The sequence below is a fragment of the Cricetulus griseus genome, chromosome 2 (assembly GCF_003668045.3).
Source record: "Cricetulus griseus strain 17A/GY chromosome 2, alternate assembly CriGri-PICRH-1.0, whole genome shotgun sequence".
Classification (NCBI taxonomy): domain Eukaryota; kingdom Metazoa; phylum Chordata; class Mammalia; order Rodentia; family Cricetidae; genus Cricetulus; species Cricetulus griseus.
In genome coordinates, this window is record NC_048595.1 from 440,213,221 (window position 1) to 440,219,220 (window position 6,000).

The window sequence follows — 6,000 nt, forward strand, 5'->3', positions numbered from 1 at the left end:
AAACAGGCTTGTAGACAGAACCTGAGGCCTGTGGAAAGCCATCCAATCAACAGCCACATAGGCCTTTCTTGGAAGCTGCAGGTTTCACCCATTCCAGACCCACTAGGAGCTAACCATTTCCACCATTCAATGTCCCCTGTGATGAACCCAAAGAATGGAATGCTGAATTCTTCTGCAACCTTGTCCCTCAGCCATAGCCCCCATGGAACAATCTTTTTTACTTGGTGTATATACATTACATACTTGAGATCAAACTGCTGTTCGAATTCGATTTGCCATATTTTTGATCTGGGGGGGGCCTCATGTAGAAACCAGAAATCAATGTTGTATGTCTTCAGTTATTCTCCACCCTGTGTTTTGAGTCAAAGTCTCTCATTGAACATGGTGCTCACTAATCAGGCAAGGCTGATTGGCCAGCAGGCCCCAGGGAGCCTCCTGTGTGTGCCTTTTCAGACTGGGACAGCATGTGCTTTTCATCTGGGTGATCACTGATGGATATTGTAATAGACCAGAATAGTACCTATCTCCTCCTTTCAGAAGACATACTGCAAGGGCAAGGATCTAGTTATTTGTTTATTTGTTTGTTTGTTCATTTATTGATTTGGTCTTTTTGAGACAGGGTTTCTCTGTGTAGCCCTGGCTGTTCTGGAATTCACTTTGTAGACCAGGCTGGCCTCGAACTCACAGAGATCCACCTGCCTCTGTCTCCTGAGTGCTGGGATTAAAGGCATGTGCCACCATTGTCCAACTAAGGATTTATTTTTATCGACAGCTATATTCTAGCTTCTAGAGCCACTCCTGGAACAGTCCATGGTGGACTGTGTGTCTTGAGCCAGGACCCAGAATAAATCTTTCCTTCTAAGTTGTTTCTTGACAAGTTGTTTGGTCATAACAATGAGAAAAGTAACTAATCCCCAAAGTGGGCATCCAGTGACCACATCCTTTGTGGGCCACAGATGATAGGACAGGAAAAGGCAAGTCTTCGTCAAGACACCTCATCCTGCTTTGTAACAGGGACTTGTCAACACTCCCAACACCAAGTTGCCCAGCAGAAGTTGCCTGGCAGCCTCCATCCTTCAGAAATCAAATGCCGAGCAAATGCTCCCTTTGGGCTTTCTTTAGAACAAAGGCAATTTTCACAATTGCTCCCTTCCTCCATTTGGACTTTCTTGGTCTTTTATAAACCAAGCCCCCTTCTGCAGCAAGGCTCCCGAGCCCTGAATGGAAACTGTTCTGTCACTGTGTGTGTATGACAGCACTCGTGTGGGGCACCTGCTGTTCTGGGACAGTTGCCATTTGGAAGCAGGCGACTTCCTCATTGTATATGCCTATTTCTGGACAAAGAAGAGGGGTGCTGGATGAGAAGCTAAACACTCCCCACATCCTCCAGCTGCCCAGAGCCCCATTAAGATACCCATTTTGGCTCAGGGAGGTTACATGGCCACAGGGAGTAAGGACAATGTGGAGTGCCCCCCCAAGCCCACCCCCGTCATCAGCATTAGCTGATCAGACCTTGGGCAAGAGAATATTTGAGAGGTGTACTTGGGGTCACCCTCTGCCATGAGCGGGAAGGTCTAGGCTGTCTCCTCTCTTGGCAACTTGGGAGCTGCAGAGGGTTCAAATCTCCGTTGTCCATGTTGTTAGACCCCCGAAAACTCAAGTATCCGGGGTCCCAGGCCACGTTCGCGGTCACCCCAATCACCAGGCAGATTCGAGAGCTTGCTGCAAACTGCATGAGGCTTTATTGTAATTTAACGAGCTAACCCCATGTTAGCTCGGGTCTTTCACCCACCAATATGGCGGATGGCTAGCAAAAGACGGCTCCTAGGGTCTCCCAAAAGATCTTATAGGGCAGCGTAAGGGGAGTGTCTAGGGGTACGCACAGGCTTACGCACAGGCTCATGATTGGTGTGCTTCCAGGCTTGGAGGGCTTGCCCTGTGTTGATTGGTCAACTGGTTGTTATGGCCCATAGGCCCTCCCAGGGTGGTTGCTATGCTCTCTACGTCATTGCTGTGCGCTTGTCCGTAAAGCACACCCAGAGCCATAAAGCATAGCACCACCAGCTAACTTCTGATTGGTTCCCTGTCACGAGACAGGAATCTGACTTTCTAGTGTCTAGGGCAAGGTCATAGAAACACGTGTTCGGCCGTTATGGCTGCCAAAAGGGAAGCTGATTCCTTCAATGTGGCACTGAGACCAGCAGAATCCTCTCTAGCAGTCCGCAAGGACAGAAGAGAAGTGAGACATCTACCCCAGAAATCAAGACCACCCTTTCTAACTACCTGGGTCATGCAAGCCTGGAGTTCAAGGTCCACTCTCTGGACATCCACCATTTACTTTGTAAAAGCTATGAACAGGTAATGCTTTTAAAAGTACGGAATCCACTTTTCATCCCAGCACTCAGAAGTAAGAGGCAGGTGGACCTTTGTGAATTCAAGGCTTCAAGGTTAGCCTTGGCTACATAGTGAGTTCCAAACTAGCCAGGGCCACACAGTGATAGTGAGACCAGTCTCAAAATAATAACAATTTTATATATATATATATATATATATATATATATATATATATATATACACAATTATAGTAATTTCTATATATAATAATAATAATACAAATACAATAATAATAGAAAGGCGGGACTTAGAATGACTCTATACAAAACAATGAATGTAAGACCCAACAAAGTCTCTCCAGCTGGGGCTGATCTACAGATAGAAGAAAGGCAGGTTTGCTCAGTGAAGAGAAAATGAGAGTGAAGGGATTCCATGATGTCCTAGTTTTCTTTCTATTGCTGTGATAAACACCACACAAAAAGCAACTTAGAGAGGAAAGAGTGTGTTTCAGCTTATGGCTTGTAGTCTATCATCCAGAGAAGTCAGGCAGGAACTGAAGCAGAGGCCATGGAGGAAGGTTGTTTTTCAGCTTGCTCCTCCTGGTTTGCTCAGTCTGCTTTCTTGCATAGTCTAGGACCACTGCTCGGGGATGGCATTTCCAATAGTGGGCTGGGCCCTTCTAAGTATTTGATAAGAAATCATTGTGTATATGCAGTTATGTGGAAAGTTATTCTATGCATACATATGAATATGTATGCATATACACACATGCCAATAAGACACAAATCCTATCAAGAGAAAAGATTTGGTAGGATAACACAGTATGCCAAACTAACTAACAAAAAGTAATCTCATGCTTACCACACAAACTGGTGAGAAAAGACAGGATCCCATAGGAGATATGGCCAAGGGAACATAGCTCATGCCTTAATCAACATGGCAACTGTTGGATCAGATCAGAAAAGATCAGGAGATGGGGGAAGGCCTGGTCTACTTCATTGGAGGCCCAGGAGGTGTGGGAAGACTTCTGGAAGCAGATGAGCTTGGATTGCAGATGGTTGAGTTTTCTGCACTGATAGGATTTACAGTGTGAAGGAAAGATTTTCAGTAATGAAGACCCACGAGGAGCAGAAATCAGCTGGGACACAGCGTGGTGAGTAAAAGCATGTTGTGGAGAGTGGCAGGAGGCAGCAGAAGCTTTGCCTGCAACGGTAACTTTCTCTTTCCCTCGTCTTTCTAGAGCAGTGCTTCTCAACCTTCCTAATGCTGAGACCTTTTAATACAGTTCCGCATGTTGTGGTGACCCCTAACCATAAAACCATTTTATTGCTAATTCATAACTGTAATTTTGCTACTCTTGTGAATTGTAATGTGTTTTTGGACGTGGAGGTTAGCCAAGGGGGTCAAGATCCACAGGTTAAGAACCACTGTTCTAGAACCTTGGCCGCTGTGGTTCTTCGGTCTTTCCTTTGGGATTTTCCTTAGCACACCCTCTGTCATCAGCAAGAACTGGGGGGAATATGTGTTTGTGCCTGAACACAAATGGTAGTCCAAAGAGATATTTGCACATGTCCAAACCCGCCAATGTGCTTCATATGCAAGTAGTATGCTCAGAGAACTACAACTGTTGTCATAGGGAGCACCAGTGAGCCGGGACACAGAGGCCACACTCTAAGGCAGAGGAATGCACATGGGTGAACAGGCAGTTTCTTACTGAGGTGACCAGGCAAATGACCGGCTCCCCAAGCCAGCAGAGCCGCTTGACTTTGTTTCCTCTGTTAAAACTTGCCATTGCCTTAAAACCCATGAAAGCCTCTGTTTCCCCCATGCTCGCTCCCTCTCACAAACTGCATGTCCATCCTTCTAGTTGTGCAAGCTGGAGGGTCAGGTTCATTTTCAACAAGACTCTCCTCCTCCTTACACTTCCTAGGTGGGGCATCATTTATACAAACCAGATACCCAGCAGTGAAAACCAGGTGTCTCTGTCCACTCAGGATGATGCTCTAACAAAATACCTCAAGTGGGAGGGCTCATAAACAACAGACGTTTCTCAACCTTCTGGGGGTTGGTATGTCTTAAGTGGAAGAGAAACCAGTACAGGAGGCCTGCCTCCTGCCTCAGACTTTCCTCTGCAAAGGAACGGGGCGGGGCGTAATGGGGCTTTCTCTGGCTAGTTCTGTGAAGATATTAGCCCATTTTGGGTGGTTCTACCCTCATCATCTGATCTTTCCCTCAAATGCCCTAAAGCATGACACTCTCATAGTGGAGATTAATTAATGTATTAATTAACTTGTCTTGTTGCTGTGACAAAATGTATTGACAAAAGCAAGTTAAGGAAGTAAAGAAAGAGGGTCTTACTATGTCTCACAGTTCCAGCTTGGCCGGGAAGGCATGGCAGCCGGAATGTAACACGGTTGGTCATGTTGCATCTGCAGTCAGGAAACAGAGATGAGGGAGGGTGCTCAGCTAACTGGCTTTCTCCTTTTAGTTTAGTACAGAGCTGGTGAGGCATGGGGTGTCTTCCCACCTCCACTAAAGTAACCTAGAAATTTCCTCCCAAACATGGCCAGAGACTTGTCTCCAAGGTGATTCTAGATCCCATCAAGTTGACAATTAGTATAAATCATCACAATTAGGTTTCAACATTATAACTTTGGGAGGCACAAACATCACCGGAACAGACCCGGAACAGGTGAACCATTAATAATTCATTACTAATTAATAATCCAGAAGGCAGGCCTGGCTGGAGTGTCCCAGCTAACCAAAGCCTGACCTTTGTGAACACATAGTCAGCCCACCACATCCATCCTCATTGCTTCTCAATCACCCACATCAGCCGGAGCTGGCATCATCCACCCTGGAGTTTCTAACCATGTCACGTGCAAACCCAACAATGGCAGCTGCCCATTTCAGGACCCCAACTCAGAAGAATCTGGCTGGTTCTAAAGGTGCTTTCCCAGTGAGGACAAGGTGGCTGGGGCACAGCACCTGCAACATGCGAGTATCTTATTAAACATCAGGTAAGTGGATGAACAGATGGGTGAGTGAGTGGGTGAGTGAACCCAGCAGGTTTCCTGGGCACACAGCACCTGCAGTGACAAAACAGGTTGCTGACACACACACCAATGCAGCAGTATGGAATTGAAAACACTCCAGCTGAGATCTCAAACTCCGACTTGCTACCCCCTGAAACACCCACAATGACTGACTACGGAATTCTCTGCCTTGGGTCTGGCTATTCGTAGCCTTGTTAGTCTAATAGCTTTGAGGGGTTGTTTGGATTCTAACAAAACAATAAACAACCATTATTATCATCGGTTTGTATAAATTTTACTACAATTTTTTCCCCTCTCTCTTCTAGTGATCAAAGGGAAGCAGGCAAAACATAAAAGAGCTACGAGCAACTAAGGATCTATTTGTACTGACTGAGGAGTTGCAGAAATAGTCCTGTTCTAGCAGATAGGAACAAATGCCACTATTACTTACAAAATTAAAAGGAGAAAGCCCTTTTTCCCCAGGAAACATGTTTAACATCTCAAAGAAATAAAAAACCATTTAATGAAAGTGAAGCACCCATTTTGATGACAGGAGCATCTTTGAGGTTGGATGTGCTTTCCTGTGGGTAACGGGTATGTGGGTGTTCCTACACATCAGATGCACTCACAG